Raw genomic sequence first — 22,200 nt, 5'->3', positions numbered from 1 at the left:
GGGAGAGATCAGAATTAATCCTCTTAGCTGTTTGTTTGGTAATCTGATTTAGTCTGATTTTTAGGCTGCTATCTGCGCTTGTGGTCACTGATGCTGCCTCTGGATTGACCACAGCCATTTTCACCTCCAACACCCCGCGCTCTTCCTCCTCATCCTCCTCTGGTATATTAGCGTCCGGGCTCGACACATAAACAAAATATCGGCATATGTTAATCCCTGGCGCGGTTCATCCAGCAATGTGTCTGCTTATAAAACAATTCCCCCGCTCTGACATCGCTCCAGAGAAGCACACTCCGGCTGTCCCTGCTCCAAATAAATGACCTACTTTGCACATTAACACACATTTACATGCAGGCAAATTCCAGGGCAGCTTCATCGTCTCTGTTCCCGGCTCGGAGACGCTTCTCGCTTTAAGTGTAACATGGCTGCGGTCCAATTCTTAGAAAAACTGCATTTTTTTCCTTGTCTTTGAGGAGAGTTTCACTCAATGAATGGAGACAAGTCAGACCGTATTTTATTTCTTATCTGGAATAAGAAGAATTGTGCTTTCCTGGCGTGTTAAAGGAAGGTGAGGCTGGCACAGAGGCCCACCTAAGGTGCTCCCGGCTCAGGCAGAGCTATTTCCAGACCGCCCGGCCCCTCCCGTCTCCTCCACCTCCGACTCTGGTGGGGAAACCACACCACTGCACAGGCCCCCAGTCACAGACGCGACTCAAGAATGGATCCATTATTCACACGGGCTGTTAGGGGACTGGCACACGAGGGTGGGATGTGGTAGTGGGACACGAATACTTACTTTTACTTAACTTAGAATTGCTCGAGCAAGCAAAACACATTATGAGAGTGAGGTATTTTTAAGACGAGAAACAGGTAGCTCAGCGTTCTGCGTGTTATTAGACAAGTTTAGCTCAAGATGTCTAATAAAAAGTGTTATTTCAGGGCGGCGAAGTCTTTGAAACAGCTCCAAATTCTCCCGCTCTGCCGTGCTCGCGCTCAAAGAAAGGATACGTGTGAACTATTATCAGGGGTCATGTGCCTGCAGACGCACACTGCGACACATAATACAAAGCAACAGAGCACAATTGTGCAATGAAAGTCAACACGGCTTCAGACACACACGTCATATCAAGTTCAGAGAACGCTTGACAGCACAAAACAGCTCCGCACAACACGACATGGATGAATGTGTAAGTGCTTTCTCTGTCACTCACACACACACACACACACACACACACACACACACAGGGGCCAGATTGTGTACGAGTTTGCTCACGGAGCATGATAAGAAAATGTGGTAAATGCGTAATCTGATATGCATGACTTGAGGTTTCTTTCTGCCTTTTCTTTTCCTCTTGGAAATCGCAGGTTGCATCCATAATTTACACCAGCCTCCGTCTGTTTCTCTCTTTTCCACTCTGTTCCCCTCCCTCTTTTCTCTCTCTCTCTCTCCCTCCATCTCCTCTTCTCTCTCCTGGCAATCTGGCTTTTGCAGCTTGGCTCATTAGCATATTGCAGAATGTGCAGATGCCACCAAAAATTATTCACCTTGCAGCGCTTTGATGCCGTTTCACATGTATACAAACTACGCCGTCGACATTTTGCACAGCCTGACAAACAAAAGCAGAGGGACAGGGTCTCCTCTTTAACTCGAATGTTTCAGGGGTGTAATGCGACGCTCTTTAGTCTGATGTTTCCTCACATCCTCATTCACCCCAATTACATCTTCCATCACGTCAGTCAAAGGTTTTCGACACTGTGATGACGATAAATGGAGTGTTTCTTCTCAGCCAGGGTTTAAACGAACACTTAATATTCATGCAGTCCAACGGATAACTGAATACATCATTTTCATGCTGTTCAAAGGCTAATTGAACGCACTATTCATGCATGTTTTTGCATCAAATGGAGCCTCATCCTGCAGGTTATGGAAGGAAATACGAGGTTTAGCAGACACCCTCCTCTTGGTGATTGATACTGGTGCTGATAGAGGTAGATCAATAGCCTACATGGTAACTCACCATTGGCTCAACACTGCTAACACTGCTCTTCAGGTTTCACACCCCAGGGACAGCTTGAAGCAGAGCCAGAAAGGCATCAACACTGGGGTAATCACGCAAGAATGTGCTCCTGTAAACATCCTTTAAATGGGATTTTTCAAAATAAACCACATCAGAGGTAGATCGGCGATACGATGACGTGTGGAGAGACTTGGCGTCACAACTTGTTTGGGTTCTTGTGCCGTGCTACCTGACGAAAACAAGCTGCCTCACACTGACGCACAAAATCAAACCCTTCTGTGATGTGAATCAGCACGAAAACATTCAAAACAACTCCGTCAGTTCAGTGTGTTCGGACATGTTTGTAGTCCAATATTGTTCTCTTAAATGTGTGGCATCAACGTCAGGATCACAGGGAGATAAAATGACTGAGTGTTTATCTTCACAGATGATTTAAGGTGAAGATTTTGTGGCCTCAAAGGGCCAGTTCACTGATTTTCAATCTCAGTCCTATCATACTATTATGGGGAGCTAATGCCATTATGGTAAAAAAAAAAACCTCAAGGGAGGTCAGGGAGCTCGCTAAACTACACTTCCTCAATAGGACGCCCTCCTTCAATGTCATGCCTCGTTCAAAATCGTCAGGTTTGAAATGTAGACTGCAGACCCGAAGATTTTTTAGACGATCCACAGGTATATTCTCGTCGTATTTCGGATTCTGTTGCCTGCAGCGATCAATGTCCTTGACTGGAAAACGGTAGTTTTTCTCTCCAGCGTCTCTCGCTGGGCCGTTCCTTTCCAAGCGAGGGGCGCAATGCATGCTGGGTGCTGTAGGAATGTAGAGTGGGCGAAACCACGAGCTGTTTGTACAACTTCCTCCACAGCTATGGCGCCAATTTCAAATATTATTGCTTCTATCGATTACAGAGAACACCAGCTTTGACTGACAGTGGCTTCTTCCAGGGGCGAATTGCAACTTTAAACTGAAAAATCTGTCTCATCTGCTGCTCTATATTCACTCTTTAAAGTGCACTTGCTTATGTCTCACTTTCTTTATAACATGATCACCAGTTTATTCTGTTCTAGGACAAAACTCCTGTGTGTTTAGCGGCTGCTATGACACATCAAGAGCTAAAAAACCCAGCCGCCTTATCTTGTTTGCAAAAGCATATCTGCAGCGCTCCATCAGCTGATGTTGAATGTTTGGATGAAGACAAAGGAGAGAAACACGGTTCCTTACCAGTGTGGATGAGGACGCTCCTGTGTTCCCTATTAGGCAAAATCCGCTCCTTAATCCTCATCAATCACAGAGCGACTCTAAAATGAGACAAAACAGAATGCAACGCACATCAGGGAGCGTGACAAAACACAATCTGCTTTTTAGTGATAGGAAAACAAGACTTAGGTGGCATCATTTATCGAGATGTAATAAAGCGCCCTGTCGCGCGTCTGACAGATTGGAAGCACATAACAAGGAGTGACAGAGCCGGGGAGAATGTGCATCTCTAATCCCCGCCAAATATGAAAGATAAAACACTTAAATGACAAATACGAGTTGATTTCTCGTCTTCCTCGTGAGTGTTTTGCGCCACTCCGGTTGCAGAAGCAGCTGTCTTTGAACTCTCCAGGCTCTAATCATGGAGGAATAGTTCTTCTCTGCTTCTGGCTCTTCTCTAAGTGCGATGTGCAGATCTCCTAATGGGACGGCCGCTCGCTGACTATCAATGCGCTAGCTTTACTTTCCAGGACTGCGTCTTTAACTCTCGGTGTTTGAAACTCCCTCATCCTTTCATTAAGATTCTGCGAGGATGCTTCCAAAAACCGTCGGACTTCATTTCCTCTCACGTGTGCCGACTCGTACAGTAGGCGGAAAAGACGTCTTGAGCCATCTTCACAGGCTACAGATTACCCCACATTTAATTACTGTTAACACCAGCGCTAGCAAGCTAAATACGCCCCCATGATTTATTCATTTCTCCCCATATTTGAGTCAAATTAAATTAGTCATATGAGTTTAATTAACTAAATATGATCTGATATTGTAATTTCACACCAGGATATGGGATACAGAGGAGGGTACTTGAGCACAAAGAAAACCAATGTTAACCAGTGCTCATTAGTGGCTCTTCTGTGTAGCTATGTTTGCATTACTAACAGTAGTATTAGCTCAACAGCTCCTTATAAAGGTTTACACACTGGGAGGTTACCTTCAGAGCTGTGAATCACTCTGCTTGCACCATTATTCACTGCTGCTGTTAGTCATCGAACCGACGCTAACAAGAACCTCCCCTCGTGTTTCCTGCAAGCTGTGCTCTGCTAATTATTGGAACCGAAGACAACAGATTCAGGGGGAAAACTGTGTAACTTAAAGGGCCACTTCACCCCCTACAAATGTAATAAAAGAAAAAACACTTTTTCCTCATTCATCTTCAGTGTTACCTTGCAAAGAGAGTGTTTTGTGTCTTCTTTTATTTGCCCAGGCTCGAGTAAATCCATCTCTGAGGTTTCTGCCTCCGTCCCAATATAATGGGAGGTGAACGAGATGTTGTTTGTGGCGCTCACAACAAAAAACGAATCATGCTCAGGGGTATTATCCGGAGTAAAAGAAACACTACTAGTGCTAGAGAGAGGGGTTAGAGTTGAACGTTTCATATGTCACCTTTGCAAAACACTTTCATTCAACTCCATTGATTTTGGACGGAGGCAGAAATCTCAGGGGCGGATGTGTCAAAATCCAGACGAATAAAACAGATATCTGCATGGCGAGAAGGAAGCAAATGTAGGAGAGAAAATATCCGATAAAAGTCCCTGTCATACCTCTTTCCCACCAAAATTAGTGCGTTGATGCAGGTTTCTCAGACCCGGGAAGACCCGCTTATAGATGCCGATTGTCTCTTTTTTCCCATTGCAAGTGAAGTATACTCATTTCGGCCTCTTTCTTTTCTGCTGCGCCACCGTCTGACGTCACAAACGCGCCAGGAACAGGATTAGTAAACAGTGAAGATGTTACCGTGGTTAGGTCTTTATTGTATCTATTACTCATTCAGTCTGTTTATCAAACTCGGCCCTGACAAACTTGGAACGCATACGTTACGGACGGAGCATAGCATCGCACAGGAAAGGGGGCGAAGATTAGCATGTCGACCTGGGTTTTGTGGTCCCATCAATGCTAATCGTAGTGAAGGTGGTAATTACCCAGATCGACTGCAGAGTCATTTGAGCCGGGTAATTGTAACCACCGGAACATCTTCACTGTTTACTAATCCTGTTTCGGGGGTGTTTGTGACGTCAGTAGAAAAGAGACTGAAAGAGTATACTTCACTGCAATGGGAAAAGAGACAATCGGCATCTATAAGCGGGTCTTCCCGGGTCGGAAAAACCTGCGCCAACGCGCAAATTTTGGTGGGAAAGGGGTAAAAGTTTCAACAAGTTGCCACTAAACGATGGCAGAGACGTGTTTTGTTTCCGTGACGGAGCGGGCGGTTGGAAATCTGCATAGTGGGCGAGGACGATGCAGATTTCTTATCAGACACAATTTATTATGTCAAGCAGAGCATTTCACATGTCTCAAAACATGACTGGAGCTGCTCCTTTAAAGGAAACATGGCGGATAAAAAACAGGGCATGTTTTATATTCAGCCATTTGTAAGCACTAATGATGCTCACACACACTAGAGCACATTCACCACAGGACCTGCAGTGCGTTCTCCTATTCAATTGCACCTGGTAATTTCTATGCCTGTGTGTCTTTAGTCGACTGAGTAGTTCTAAAGCACAATATCTAATGCGGGTATTATTTCCCACTCATACAAATGCTCCATCATGCCGCTAAATGAGCTGCAATGAGTGATTTAAAAAAGCACACAGTAATTTACTGATCCCTGGTAATGAAACATTAGGTTGTGCGCTGTGTTTTCGCGCTCTCGCCGGAAGGAAATATGGCTGCCGAGAGCTCCGCCGGCTTACAAAAACGCTGTCACGCCGCCCCGCGACACAGGCAGAATTATCACAGAAAAACAAATGGAGGCATTGATTCACTAGTTGTTTATTTACAGCCCTCTGCGGAGGAGAAATAAATTCCCCTGTTGAGGCTTTGTTTCCCCATCATAAGACACAACGGGATGCACCAGAAGAGGGGTGAGCAGGCCACACATACACACACAGAGGCACAGAAACACACACACAAATGTCTTACATCTGGATTAATCTCCAATGGGCGTCATCACAGATGCCATTAAACGTAGCAGAAGGCGAGAATCATGCAGGAAAAGAGGCTGCCATCTGAATAATTTATTCAGAGGCTCATCTTGTCTCACACCGGGGGGATTTCTGCTTTCAATTTACACTCCTCTCCTCCCTATATTCAAATCCGGGAGCAGATTTGTTGTGATTGGCACACGGAAGGTCAACGTTAGCGAGCTAGCGTCAACGGCGTCCTCAGCGGGCTGGTATGCTGGTCTATTAGCACATGAGGATAGTTTGTGTGTGCGTGTGTGGCAGTCTTTGTTTACCTCAGTGTGTGCTGGGTGACACTGGAGAATAGGCCCGCAGAGCTCAGAGACAGCAGTGTGTGTCTGAGCTTATTAGGCGGCTTTCCAAGGACACAGGAGGCTCTAGACATTACACTGGCTGGGGAAAAAACACTATTGCTAATCATAGCAGAGAGATGTTAGGACTGCAGACGCAAAAAAAAGTGAGGGGGGATAAGAGAGGGGAGGGAAAGTGGAGGAGGCAAGGATGATAGCAGGATAAGGCAAGAGGAGGAGGAGGAGGGAGCACAGGGTGAAGTCATGGCTCTCATGCATGTCCTCACTTTGTGTGTCACACTGGGAGTGAGAAGAGGACGGAGAACAGTGCGGTAAGGCGCAGGTCATCTGTGACAGGGAGAGCTGCCATTAGCCAAACGCACAAAGAACAACTGACAGGCAAGAGAGGGAGAGAGAGAAACTCTCAGAGAGTGACAAACTGTATTTTCATGTCTTCTGTTTGAAATTTCCGGCATTCGAGGCAGCACAAAGGATTTGTTTTGTTGTCTTTGCGCTGTTGTTGTTCGATTCCTCTGGGAACGGATCAGTCTAGTTCACTTTACACTCGATGTAGGCGGCGTACATGCAACAGAGACAGAGAACATATTTGAGTCTTGAACACTGTTTGTCTAAAGACGCTCGCTCTGTCAGAAAGAAGCCTCTCATTCTGTGAAATGAAATCCAAACTTTGAAAGAAAAAAAAAAACGGGTTACAAAAAGGTTGCTCGGCGGGGAAACTGTCTGTGCTTACCAAGCAAAATGCCCTTGTCATTTTCCAGTAGTAAATTGGTATGTGCGAGCTGGCGCTGATGACAGGAGTTGGCTGTTTCTGCCGTTACAGGCATGAATGGCCCCGTAGTAGCCGGGCACAGTGCAGCGGTTCAACAAGGCCTCTTTAACCAGCTGAATGACAGGCGAGCAGACGGGCGACGGGCCAACCACAGACATTCAGCTCTGGCTGCTGTAACTGTGCCAATTCAGCCAGACCAGAGAGACCACGTGAGGAGGAGGAGGGCAGCGAGAGAGAGAGAGTGGGAGAGGAGAAATCTATGAGCGCATCAACAGTTAGGTCACCAGGATGAGTCTCTCTTTCTTTCTACTACTCCTCATTTGACTCTTTAAACAGTTTTTGTTGTCTTTTTGTTACCGTGGGGAGTCCATGAATGTGCAGCTTGTTGCCTTGTTAAACTTTAAATGTCAGCGTCCACAGCCCGGAGCGTTGCGTCAGTAGCCCTTTGCACCCTCCGCCTGGTGGAAATCTCTGTGCAAACTACAGGGGAAACTCAGCACCGGTATGACACAGCATGGAGGAATGCACCAGCGGATGTGGCTCTCTCTCTCTCTTTCTCTCTTTCTCCTTCTCAGTCAACCCCCGTCTCCTCCTCCTCCTCCCGCTGTGGGCAGGTCCATATGCACCCAGTAATTATCAAGGTTATTTTCTCCAGAGGGCCAAATCCCTGTTTATGGGCATGAGTGTGTGTCACAGGGCCCACAGGACGCTGACTCTGAAGGCAACCCCAAAGAAAAACGCTCGGCTTCAGCGACTCGCAACTGCAAGATCCTGCTTCGCTTTTGCTCCTGTTTCATATCAAAAAAAAAGTGTGATTTTCGGTAGCTGTGTCATGACCTCAAGTAAGACAGCAAGAATGATGCTTTGCGTGAGCTTTCACCTCAGTTATTTCTGGAAACCGCCGACTTTACAAAGAGTATCCAGCAGCAAAGAGAAAAATAATGCTCAGACACTGAGCTCCAAAAAGAGCATGAATCTCTTTGATTTTAATCCGTATTATTCGTCTCTTGCAGAACTTAGAGCAAGAGTGTTTTATGTTAGCTCCACTGAGCGGTTATCTTCTACTATTATGAGTTTGATTCAGCCCCTTCTGCAGAGCTGTGACCTGAGCTACAGCATACATTTCCTTTTGGAAGTAAAGGAAGTAAAGGCCAGTGGTTAACAAGGCCTGTAAAGAACGCTAACCAACCTTACAAGCCAGGTATTACAGCAGTTAATTAAGAGGCAAACAGGAGGCAACTTACTCTGCTGAATGGGACTCTGAGTAGGTTTGTTCTCGTGCTACAGTAGGCTCGTCAGCAAACAAGAGCCCGGAGCAGCCTGAATTACAAGCTCAAAAGTAAATCTGCATGTAACAAACTGTTAGACAGGGTCAGCACACACACACACACAAGCAGACACACACACTAAACACACACCAAAAACTGGCTGCTCCCCTCACAAAAGCTGCTTCCTCTCCGTTTCATCACGCAGGCCGGGCTTTGTTAGCGTGCGGAAATGCCTCCAGAGGGAATGAAAATACTGGCAAGTCCCTGCAGCTCTTTCTGGAGAGAGAGAGAGAGACACGCTGGGGGGAAAAGAGACGGGTCCTGCAGCTGCAAGATCGCACTCTCACACACGCAAAACCGCACGCATACGTATGCCAAGTGCCCATGTAGGTTGAGGGCTCAGGTTACGTACAGAGATAACCGTGTTAACCTAAAGAACATAAACACCGGTGTGCGGTTACAGCGCTGTCAGGAAGCTAACACTGACGCTACAGAATCTAAAGTTGGAGCGATGTTGTCACGGCTGCCACAAAATTATAGGCAATGTTTCATACTTTTGCAAAAAAAATAAAAAAGAATCAGGGGTTTTCCAGCTTGGGAATTATATTTGGAGAATTAAGTGACCCTGCTTCCTAGAGCCATTAAATCAGACAAGTATTGTTTTGTTAAGAGTTGCAGAAAGGTCATAGAAAGGTCACGAAAAAATCTGATATCAGAAATGACGTCTCAACTTTAGTACATATTTATCCGTATTAGGGATGCACGATATTGGATTTGTTGCCAATATTTTCCAACCCTTCTTGCAAATTATTAGGCACATTTTTTTCTACCTAACTGCAGAGAACATCAAGTCTCCCCTGTAGTGGAGTTGATATCATGCCTGCTCTTATTCTAGTGGCCAAAACCTGCCATAAAGCAGACATCTTGCAGAAGAGGCGTTGTACAAAAGGTCACGTGTCCGATCACTCACGTTTCTGAGCGCACCTGAACGCAGCATCCCCCCAGAACACGGCAGTGAGGGAGACATGTCCGGACTTGTTTACAGCAACTACTGCGGAGACATCAGTGATCGCCGACGGACTCTTTTTATCGTGTGCGTCCATGAATATGTGAGTTAGTTTTGCACTGATGTTTATGCTACACTCTGTTAGCGTCGGCTTTGGCCATTGTTAAGTCCAGTAAAATAGTGAGCTTGTGAAAGTTTCTGTGACTTTTTTGTCTTTATTTGTATATTGTTGACGACTTTGCGCAGGCAGTGCGCGCGCACACTCGTGCCGAGTTAATGTCGTAGCATTACGCCAAGCTTTTTTAGGGAATCATCGAGCATTTAGGCATAAAGCGTTGTTTTATCGGCGGGAAAATAACGGCAGAAAAATGACATATCTGCCAATGCCGATGTCATTTTCCGATAACGTGCTGATAATATCGTGCATCCCTAATCCATACCTTTCAGGGTTGCACATGCTGACCCTTGAAGTCACTAGTTTCTACATGAACACCTTAGGTCCCTTAAAAAACTCACGCTGAGTTGCAAACTCTCATCCCGCACGAGCCACTGTGCAGCCCAGTACCTCCCGAATGCTCTTAAATATTTTGCACTGTTCCATTACCTCACTCGATGGCCATCTCGTTCGGTGAAAAACACGTGTTTGTAATCAGACGACAGCGCTGAAACAACAGATGATTGCAATCAAACAGTCGATGGCCGGCACTTACAGGCACACAAAAAGAAATACAGCATATTAGAGAGAAACAGAAAACCCATGGATGAAAGATGTTTTGAAGAGATTGGTTAAATGCTCAAGTACTGGAAGTGCAGACACTGATACCAGCCATGTGTTTCATGCTAGTTCAGCATGTTAAATGATAGCAGCCGTTATGCAAGTATCCAAACTACGAGGCCAGACATTTGTTGTTAGTTGTACTTGTCACTGTAAAAAACAGTATTTTCTATACGGCGACTCGCCAGGTTCATTTTTGGACACATGGATTTCAGCTCCACACTGTCTCTCTGTGCCACCCACATCCAGTTGACCCAGGAGGATTTAAAACAGAACACTATTTTTATTTAATATTCATGTAAATTGTTCCTCCTACATAAACCGACTCAGTCTCAGCCGCCTACCACCTTTTCTCTCTCTTTTTATTACAGCTGCTGCAAGTTTTCTGAGATGATGCCCTACTATAAATCAACACTGAGTGTGTGCTGAAGTAAATTCAAATGCTGTCACAGAGTTACTTCATATTTACAAGGTAGTACAACATTGTACTTAGCACTTCACTCGCAGGAGCATTACAGCATATACTAAAAGAGTCAAACAAATCATCGTAAGATATCATACCATATCTGTCATTATTTTCGACTCGTTTTTCTTACTTTCTTCTTTTACATTTTGACCGACAACAAAATAAGGATGCATGGTTTGCTGTCGGTGCCAATACTGACCTGGTTAAAGTGATAATCTTGAAGATTTTCATGTAAATAAATGTCTGTTAAGTCACTATCACCGAATGAGGGAACACAAAACCTGGACCGACACGCTAATTTCTGCCATCTTTCCCACTATGACGCACATTGAAGTTCCAGCCACTGACGCGTAAATACAGAAGAACAACATACAACGGTGAATTTGTTCTTTGCTTCGTGCAAGATGCAGCAACACTGGCAAGACAGCGAGGCGAGAGAGCTTCTTCTCATCTGAGAGGAAGTTTGCCCGTGGTCCGGGCGCGTTTGTGATGTCAGACAGTGACGCTGCAAGGAGTATACTCCACTGGCAATGAGAAAAGAGGCAATCAGCATTTATTAGCGGGTCTTCCCGGGTCTGAAAAACCTGCGTCAACGCGCTAATTTTGGTGGGAAAGGGGTATTAGTGACTCGTTTTCCATCACCCAGCTGTGGTCGGTCTGCCAGAGAGGGTAGGCGGAGCTAAGCGGCCATCTACTATGGCTGAACAAACAAAGAAAAGATCGATGACTACAGATACAACTTCAAAAATAAGTGAAAATCCAAAGACAAAGAAACAAACGTGACGCTCAGATGAAGGCAAACAGTCTAAAAAGGAAAGCGACCGTCAGCGTGGAAAATCAAGAGTTACAACCGGAGCCAACCGTGGACGTCACACATGCAACACTGTCTGGATATCTGGGAAGTGTGCTCCCAAAGTTACCATTTATTGCCACAGGTGCCGCCAAAGAGAATGAAACTGAGATCTTCGAGATTATAACTTTAAGTGACTTATTTTTGCCTTGTATTCACTGATCCTTCTGTCAAATAAATACTGTGATAAATGTGCCTTAAACCGGTTCCATGTAGAAACATCAACACTGAGGTTTTGGCTGACACCATGAGTTGAGGTGCATCACTGGGACCAAACCACAAGCCCCTCATTCACTATTAAAGTAAACCCATTCTCCAGGAGCCAGTTGAGCTCAGCGGTTAAACAGCTTGTCCCACGTCTCAGTCCTCGACGCTGCAGCTCCGTGTTCGACTCCAACCCTCGTCTCACTGCTGCACGTCATCCCCTCTGTCTCCTCCCATATTTCCAACTCTATCCACTGTCTGATCAAATAAAGATAAAGGTCAGAAACATTGTCGTAAAAGAAAAAGACCTGTTGATCCAACATGATGCAAAAGGTAGTAAGAGATTTGAAGTGGATAACTCAGGTATTTGTTTTATATTCCCTTAAATATGCTCCTTTTAATAACTGAATGAACTTCAGATGCTACAGGTGTATTAGCTCAAAGCACCATTAATGCCATTTTATGCTTCTTTGAATCCAAGCTTAAAGTTCCAGTCCATTGAGGAAATTTGTATCTTCAGTGTTTCTGATCTCCTCACTTAACAGACAAGCCGTGCGACACGTTCATGTCCCCGAAGTGTGTCTCTTTAACAGCATAAAGGTTGGACTTCTGACCAAACAACTGACTGAAAAAACCGTCTCACCGAGGAGGCACCGGGGGGGGAAACAGATTCAAGATGCACCGACAGAGTGGAGGAGCTTTCAAGACAGCTGCTCGAGTTACTCTCTCTGTCACTCTCCCTCACGCACACGCCCATGCAGACGCACACTCCGCTCCCTCTCTCCTTTTTAGCCTGTGACAGCAGGCACCCAGCGATGACATGAGGAGTGTTTCTGGCAGCCAGTAAGGCAGCACTAAACAGACAGAAATATCTGCTCTGACAGACGGACAGACCGTCACCCACTGCGACATGCATGCAGCTGTCACTGAGCTTACCGCTCTTCTTCCCCAACGCTCCGCTTTGATTTTCCTTCATGCGAGTCTCTCTCTCTCTCTCTCCCCTCCGAACCCCTCGTTTTTCTGCTTTCTTACAGCTATCATATACTACTTTGAAAAGCTACATTGTGCTTGGCACTGTTTGGCTGGTGGCCAGAAAGGAAGAGGTAAAGGAAGGAGGTTTGGCTTTCATGAAGCCAACTGTTGAGCACACATCCATCCTCCACTTGATCAGCTCCTTTCTTTTACTCATACTTTTTTTCCCCCTCTCACTCAAGAGTCTGTTCTCCCTCTCTCTCTGTCTGTTTAGCTCTCACAGCCGTTCTCAATTAGGAGGGTCAGGGAGCGGAGCGCAGAATAACTCGGGCTCTGGTATCTGGAGCTGGAAGGACCCAAAGATCAGCAGCAATAAGAAACCACTGCCACAACGTGCTGCTCCAAAAACTGAGCTGTGGCTGCCTGTGTGTTTGCACTGGTGTGTGGGTGTGTGCACGCTGCATAAATCTGCACCGTGTCAACAGGTTGTCAGTGACCTCTGACCTCTATATTTTACTAAACAGACATAAAAAATGACAGAAGTGCTAATGTTGTGGTTGGCGCGGAGCTGTGCGCTTTCACACTGAAATGTAAAGCTCTTTGCTCTTTAGTTCAAAGATTCTGGCAGTATAATTAGGGAGATGTCACACCGGGTCGACTTTTTTCAGTCAGATATCTGTGGTTTGTGTTTTTTAGCTGCGTCTTTCACGCAGAGAAATTAGTCACAGCAGGGCAGGTGGTAAACCTCAAATTAAATCGAATCAAGTCTAAAAATGACCCAACAGTGTCTGCAGTATCTCTCACAAGGATCTTAATGGGACTCACATTACCAACAAATATTGCCTCTCTCTTCTCCAAAACAAACAGACACTGTTATTAAAACTAGTAAAATTACATCATTAACTCTGGCGTCAGAAGATCTGTTTGTCTAACGTTATTCGTCAGTGGACACAGGACATTAAGAGGAGCTAGCTAGCTTGTTTCTAGGTGCTTAGCTTGTTCTTATGTCAGGATACCTTCATGAGATTTTTACCTTAAAAGGAGCAGGAAAAAGCCACTGTCAGTCAAAGCTGGTGTTGTCTGTAATTATTAGAAGCAATAATATTTGAAATTGGCGCCATGGCTGTGGAGAAAGTTGTACAAACAGCTTGTGGTTTCACCCATTCAACATGACTACAACACCCAGAGTGCATTGCGCCCCTCCCTCTGAAAGGAACAGCCCAGCGAGAGACGCTGGAGTGACACACTACCGTTTTCGCTGCAGGCAACTGGCTCAGAGAGGTACAGAATCTGAAATACGATGAGAACATAATGGTGAATTGTCTAATAAAATCTTCAGGTCTGCAGTCTACATTTCAAACCTGATGAGTTTGAACGAGACATGACATCGGAGGCGGGCGTGCTAGATTGAGGAAGTGTAGTTCAGCAAGCTTTAGATGACGCGCGTGCATTTATTTCCTACCATGATGGCATTAGCTCCCCGTAATAGCATGATAGGACTGAGGTTGAAAATTGGCGAACTGGCCCTTTATGCCGAATTATCCGCAGAGGTCTCCTCTTCTCCAGAACAAGCGTTCCTGATATTTGTAACCTAAATAAAGCAGTTAAAGTTAAATGTCAGTGTTTCTCTCTCTGGCCTAGGGGGCTGTGAGCCAAACTGGCGCTAACTTTAGCTCGCTAGCTGACTAAAGTCCTTCAGCCAGCTAAATTACACAATTAAAAACAATGACAATGCGACATAATAGTCTGCTGGAACTGTTTTAATGTCTAGTCAACAGCGGGCACTTATGGAAAACTGATATATGACAGCCTTACAAGTAAAACATCCAAAACAGAGTCAGTGCTTCGCATCAAACTGCCAAATCTGATTCCACTGTTTAAATTCTGAGTCGGGTCCAGCCCTACTCATAACAATGGAAACTCGCACACTCATGCACAGGCAGGCACACCCACACACCAGATCCTCGCCCCATGTAGAGAGCGACTTAAATTGCTTTGTTTCAATGGTCCCCTCTGAATGTGGGGGAAGCTGGGGGCTGCAGTTTACAAGACACATCTGCAGGTGTTGCATTTCAATCTGAGAAAGTCAAGCTGTGAGAGTGAGAACACATACACTAACGCAGACACAGAGGAAGATGCAGACTGTCTTTTCCTCTCTCACATACATAAACATAAACACGGCAGGTGCAGCACAGATCGCTACTTTCCTCCACGGCATCGTACCTGAAGAAAACTGAAAATCCCTCAACATCTGTGTCTCTTTCTTTAAAAATAATAGAGCGCAAACGCGTCATATAGAGAGAAAGAATGTGCTTATCAATGGAGCTCCTGCAATGTGGCTGACGTTTCCCAGTAGGCATGCACGCTACAAGTCTGACAGAGCCATAAATACCAGCATCTAATGTGGCTGAGGGTCATGTAGGCTTTAGATAAACTCTCTACGGCTGTGGTGAAAAACTACTTTGTTGCCTCGCAGCCTCTGCTACACACTTAAAAAATAACACACTCATTCAGAACTATTTTCACCCGTTTATTTGAAACCACTCGCAGCAGTCTCTCCACGAGAATCAAATGTGTTTGTCTGAGCTGGGAGTCGAGTAGTTTTTGGAGGATGTTGGGTAGCGTGTCTCCTAATTCTCTGAAAGAAAGAGCAATCAGCTAAGCTTCACATGGCATCCGACAGATTCAATCTCCTTTCTTTCCAGCATCTCTATTGTAGTGTTCCCACACACTGGCGTGCACGCCGCATTGCACTCGTTTCTGATTATCTATGCAAACAGGCCACAGATGGACAAAATGTATGCAATTGAGAAACATATGTGCTGCGCCTTTAAGGTAATAAGTCTTACATTTCCCTTTCTGTTGTCTGTCTGTTTGTGAGGAGTTACGTGTGGCGGTGATGTTGGCGTCTTGCCACGCCATTTGTGAAATTATTCAAATGAGGGCACCGTGTTCCTTTTGTTTACCGCCTTGAATGGCGACACGGAAACAAGGTTGGAGTATTCATGATCGCCATTTCTCACTCTCACTCTCGCGCTACAACCGCCACCTCCTCCCTCCCCTCTCTGTGAATCCCCAGAGCGGCGTTGGGAGGAACGTCCCGTGCATTATGAGAAGGCATTAATGAGTGTGTGGCGTGGCGTGTTGTGATGCGCGGCATATTACAGCCATTCATCAGGGCCGGGGAGACACTTGACAGGCGGACAGCCAACAGGTTGTGTAATCATATAACACAGCCATGTCAGGCCTGCCACGGCTCCGTGTCCCATTCAGGCCTCTAATGTTATTTTCCTCTGGGTAATTGACGACGCAGACAGAGAGACCCAGTGATGGATAACATCATGGGCCGAGAGGCGCACAAAGATGGCGGCCTACAGGAGTGATATCATTTCAGATGACATCAACATTTGGAGAAATTTAAAGGACTAAAAACATTTCATTCCAACAAGGTCTTCATTTTGTAGTTTCAGCCAACAATCATATTGGTTGTGATAACTTTGTTCTCACCTTAGTTACCGCTGATATCCGACAACATGAATCTGAGTCGGACCAAAATGAGTCACAGTCAGATTTAATCCAAAATTGAGTGCATGAAAAAGTGTTCTCTAATTTTACAGGCAAATTTGAGGTCAGACTGAAGGTCTGCCTCTAAGCTGTGAGAAATCCATAAAGTAACAGACAGAAGTTATAATGTAACCTTTTGTTTTCTCTTAAAAATAAGTTTGATTTGCCTGGAAGTTTGTTTACAGCCTGTATGTCAACTCGCTCCTGTTTCTTGCCCAATGTTCTCTTTAGCAATATTGCTTTGTTTCCGTCTCAGCGGTGCAATTTTATCTGTACCTTTTTTAGACCAACGTACGGTACAGTACGTTACGATATGATACGATACGGTGCGATACGTTACGATATGATACGATACGGTGCGATAAGATACGGTGCGATACGATAAGGTGCGATACGATGCGATACGATGCGATACGATGCGATACGATGCGATACGAAACGATACGATGCGATACGATACAATACAGTGCGATACGGTGCGATAGGATACATTGAGATACGATACGATACGATACGGTGCACTACGGTGTGCTACGGTACGATACAGTATGATATCATACGACAGATACGATACAATACAATATTCAAGCTATGCAATATGATGAAAAACGATGTGATATGATGCGATACGATACAGTCTGATACAGTACGGTACGGTGCGGTGCGGTGCGGTACGGTACGATACAATATGATATGATATGACAGATACAATACAATACAATACGAAACAATACAATGCGATGCGAAATGATACGATGCGACATTCAGACAATACGACTGAATGCCGTCAATCATTTGAAAAGAATACTTTGAGGGTGATTTACTGTAAAGGTAAGTTATTAACATGCAACAGTTGTGATTTACCCCATTTACACCACCTGTAACAGACCCTCCCGTTCTGGTAGTGGCAAGTGTGCATGTTAATAAGCTATTGTTTACTCAGCTTGTCTTTGATCTCACTCCCACTGTTTCATGACCTCAGTGTGTAGCTTGCTTTGGCCCAGGTATCACAGGGTGTTACGGCAGCTGAAGTTTTATTTAGAAAGCCCAAAGGTTAAAAAAAGAGGGACTGCTGAAGTTGAGGAAGCTGTTTATTTATTTTTTCTCTCTCATAAATGTTTAACAAAACGTTGGTCTTCTTTATATTATTGGTTTTTAAGGTTAAATTTAACTTTTAAATTGATTTTTTTAATTTTGATTAAATTATGTAAATGTTCAACTTCTACAATTATTAGAGAAATGACAAACAAGGTAAATAAATCCAAATTATAGGCAAGAAAACAAAACCAGGAGAAAAATTGTCCGGATCTATTTTGGTGGCAGTCGAAATCCATGTGTGACTTATCGTGTTCAATGAGTCATAATTGTTTTAACAGGACAAAAACTTCTAAATCTATTAAAAGACAATCATAATAAGTGATTGCATTAATTTTGTCGAAACATGACAAAGTAAAAGTGTTACTCTGGTAATTACCGCGTGCGAGGAATGCCATCTGACACTGAGGAATGTGTTGCAAGTATTCCACCTCCTCTGCACAACACAACTCTCAGCTGCATCAGAGAGGTAGAGGTGGCCCTGAGGCGGTGTTACACGTTGTTAAGGATAGCAAGTATCCTCACACAACCTGTTCTGCTCTGTCCCTAAGCTGGAAAAGAGAAGACAATGTTCTCTCTCATCCTCCCACTCTCACCACTTTATACCTCTGCCTGTTTGTGAGATGCCTCTTGCAGCTCACAATCCAAAAAAAGGCCGGCTTGTGTGTGTGAAAAATGGGCCGTAAGACGGCGAGCACAATGAATATCAGCAGCGAGGATAAAAATACACATTCCTGTTTTTGAATATCATCACAGACTCGTAAGCTGCAGCACCCTGAGGTGAAACGACTCAGAGAAAAAGAGTCTTGATTAGACTTTTCTGTCATTCTGTCGTTTACGTCTCTTACCCTCTTTCTGTCAAACATACGGTATAATATCGACATACGCAAGACGACATAACGGAGTTCTTATGTGAAATGTCCTTATATCGATCACATGAACACCTTTGTTTTTTCACAAGATGGAAAGAGAGGAGGACAAGAACAGGAAGAACAAAAAAGGGAAACAGGAGCAGAACCCAAAACGGAGGGAAAGAAAAAGACTAAATGAAGAAGACGACCGGGAATGGGACGCTAATTCTCCTGGTTTGAGCTAATCCCTCGAAGCTCTAACATCCCTTGCTTTATCTAGGAATGCCATGTGGCAGTGAGGCACAGGCAACATACCAAAAGAGTCTAACTTAACCGCAAAACACTAAATCCACAACGTCCACTAATTTAAGAACGCTCTTCGAGCAAACTGCGTCCACGCTGGAGTTTTCAGATTGCTCTTTTAAAGATGAGAGACTGCACGGTCTGATTATTCTGCTCAGCTGACTGAACTCTTTGCTGCTGTGCTGAGATATCAATAAAGTTGCTATCTTATGAATACAAATTCATCTGATTAAATCAACAAATAAATGCTAATGACAAACTTTGAAACAATGGAGTGTGTTAAAAGGCAACATAAAGTGGTTTTCCTTTGCCTTCGTGCTACACGGCGTCTGATCAAACTAGGCAGTTTACGTCATCAGCCCTTTTTACACTGCGGTTCCGCCACAGCGCTGTATCGTAGCTCCGCTGTTACGGCCTTTGACAGTTTACATTGGATCGAGCAACGGCGACCGAAAGCCGCCCCAGTGTGAGATTTTACACAGCGTTCCGGCATTGCAGAAGCAAAAACGTTTACGAGGTGTAAACAAACAGCGCGTGCTTCACATGTCGCTGTTTACACCGGCGCCGTTTTGCCTCTGTTACTCAGAGGCTCAGAGGCAGAACGACTTCGCCCCACCATTCTGCCTCCGTGCGTTTTACATAGAAGATCAAACATGAGAGAGGTGTACTAATCCCGCCTTGAACTGGCAGTGTAAAACGGGCTATAGTTTCCAAAGCTTTCCATTGCACTGCCTACTACGCATGGCTTGTTTTACTGCAGATGTGACGTTTAGAAAGCTACATTTTGTGTTTTTTGCAAAAACTGCAATGTCAACGATGATCAAAATAAAGAGGGAAAAATGTGTTGGTTTAAGATGGTAAAAGAGAGGTACTTAAGACAAGGGGTGAACAGGAGTAGTTTGCCTACATCATACGGCTCATGTATAGATCAGTGTCAGATTTCATCTATTCCCCAAAATAACGGTGTTCAGATCTAACTGGTGATACCGAGCGATTTATTGAGCGATTATTAGGGGACTATTTTGTGCAACTGCCTTATTTACTTCATATAAATTTGCTGTGATAGAGTGATTCACGGTGCTGCATAGGAGATGGCTTTGTTGGGTAGATTACTGAGCTTTTCTTCACCTTCAGCAATTTCCTTTGGCTTTGCACACTTGTTCAGCTCAGGCTGAGCAATCACAAGTGTATCTGTCTATAAGTGGCATCTGCAGAGTCACTGCAGCGTCAAGGTATTGTTACATTATGGAGGAGACTCCATAGATAAGCCATTACACCTTTAACACAGAGTTATAAAATTTCACCTTTAGCATGAACGCAACACAGTAAACAAATCCACCCAAGCATTACACATCCAGACGCACTACACACACACACACACGCGCTCCTCTCCCCTCGGTCCCAACTCCATCGCCTCACAACAGCCACAGTGTTCAGTGTCAACAGTGGTCACACTGTGTGTTGCTAACATTAAAAATGCATCCAATTAAACTGCAGGGAAAATACTCCTCTGTAAACGGCAACAGTCTGTCACATGTTTGCAGCGATGATAGGCTTTCTAAACAAATTAAACCAGAGGAGCTCTACATTACTCATCCTGGCTGGCTGTCTGGCCAAACTCTGCCTCAATTGCACAGTTGTTTGATCAAATGTTGGTTTGCTGTGTATGTGTTAATGCGAGGGAGGGAGGAAAGAAGACACAGATATGAGTCCATGGATACCAGGCGAGATGAATGCAGTGCGACAGCAGCAGAGAGGCGCAGTAAAACTTGTCTTCCTATACTTTCATGTGTCTCCAGTCATGGGCTGTCACATTCTGCAGCTCTGTTCTGTCGGCTGGCAGCGTCTCTTTTTCTTTCAATGCGCTCTACTTGTCACTCCGTCGATGGTCTATTTGTGTGTGTATGTGTGTTAAACCTGTCGCTTTCAGTGCTCTGACGTCCGTGTGCTTATCACTTTGGCTGATCCCTGCAAGTCGTGCGTGTGCGTGCGTGTGTGTGTGTGTGTACGGTATCTGTGTCTGTCTGCGTATACGTGCTCATGTGTATGTGAGGCAGATGTTCCCCGGGTGGTTCAATTGCTCAGTGTTCACACACACACACAACCACACACACACGCGGCACTAAGGAAGATTAACCAGCACTTTATTTATCCATTTGCTTCCCGGATCTGCACCCGCCCACCCTCACAACCCCCCCCCCGAATCCTCCTTAATCTCTGGTAGCAAAGAATACAGGAGGAAAGGCAGAAAGGAGTGTAAAAATGGAGCTAGGTGGCAGAGTTTTGCACCAATCTGGACCTACTTTTTCTGGTTCAGTGCATCTGCAATGGACTCTTAAATTTGCTCACAACACGCTTGTGCTTAATTGGGACGGTGCATTGCCGATATTCAATCCATTACCTAATTAATGTAACTGAAAATAAAGCTGCGTCTAGTTAATTCGGGCTTGGAAATAGGTTCAGGTTAAAGAAGGGTTACATTCTAGGTCTGTGGTTACAGTCTACAAATGCCCTAAATCCTATTTCCCCATTACCCTGACATGCAAATGTGAGTTTTTTGGAAACAAATGTGTCTTGAATCATGGCATCATGCTTTTTTGTTCTATTCTCCAAGTATTGACACTGGCCACAGGCTCCTCTGGCTGGGTTTCTATGCACGGAGCCAAACGAGATCCTGCACAGCTCCTCATAAACAGCAGCTGCACACTGCTCAGTTCCCAGTTCCTCCCCGGCCGCCAGCCCAGGAGGGTCCAATCAAAACCAGCCACATTATTCCCTCACTTCGCCTTTGCGTGCCAAGTCTGCTCCGTGTCGGAAATTTGAAAAAAAAAAGCCACAGAAGAGCGTGCGCAAATCACAAAGCTGTGGATTAAAAAAGAAAAATCTGTTTACCTGTGTGAACTTTGACCTTGGTGGTACTGCCACAGTAGTCGCCGCCCCCTCCCCCACCCTGCCCTTCATGTATTCCTCACGCACGGTCCCTCGCTGACCCCTCCTTAAGCGGTGATCTGAGGGGAAGGAAGACAGAAGAAAAGGCTGTTAAATTTCTTTTAATGGAATGCCAGGGAGCGCCTGGTTCAGACAGAGGACAAATGTATCACAGAGAAATACACCCCGGTGCTGAAAAATGTATGCAGGAAGCCATGAGGGAGTTTGCTATACTGCCCCATTTACTCTACCTCCTAACCCTGCCGGAAAGTCAATGAACCAATGAACAACTGCACCACCTATCAAACTGCCGTGCCTGTATACTGCAGCAGTCCTGTATACCCCCCCTCCCACACACGCGACCCCACCCCCCGCTGCACAGGAACAATGTCCTTCCTAAAGGTTATCAGCAGCCTGGCTCTTGGTCAGCCCTCATCCTGAGTCCATTACACACACAGCGGCGAGATTCACTGCCTTAATACACCTCTCTTAGTCTCTCCTCACTGCTTCGCTGCACCCTTTACAGGCCGATACAAATCCAGCGGAGAGCCGAGAACACACGCAGGTTTAGGGATTAGCTTACAACTCATTCTGTCTCTATACAT

At 45.1% G+C, this 22,200-nt stretch overlaps 1 protein-coding gene across 2 annotated transcripts in view; it reads right to left on the bottom strand.

Annotated features, from left to right (window-relative positions):
- The window catches only part of zmiz1a (zinc finger, MIZ-type containing 1a), a 91,420-nt gene extending 69,822 nt beyond the window's left edge, over nucleotides 1-21,598 (bottom strand). For both annotated transcript variants that reach the window (XM_069658026.1, XM_069658027.1), the window contains exons 1-2: nucleotides 21,560-21,598; nucleotides 3,238-3,314 (exon numbers count right to left, since the gene is read on the bottom strand). The gene's annotated coding sequence lies outside the window, so the exon portion shown is untranslated. The remainder of the gene's footprint in view (nucleotides 1-3,237; nucleotides 3,315-21,559) is intronic.
- Nucleotides 21,599-22,200: the final 602 nt, after the last annotated feature.

This window comes from Semicossyphus pulcher, unplaced genomic scaffold (genome assembly GCF_022749685.1).
Source record: "Semicossyphus pulcher isolate SPU_LCO1_2020_fin unplaced genomic scaffold, fSemPul1.0.p SCAF_12, whole genome shotgun sequence".
NCBI lineage: Eukaryota > Metazoa > Chordata > Actinopteri > Labriformes > Labridae > Semicossyphus > Semicossyphus pulcher.
This window is presented reverse-complemented; position numbering and strand designations above follow the sequence as displayed.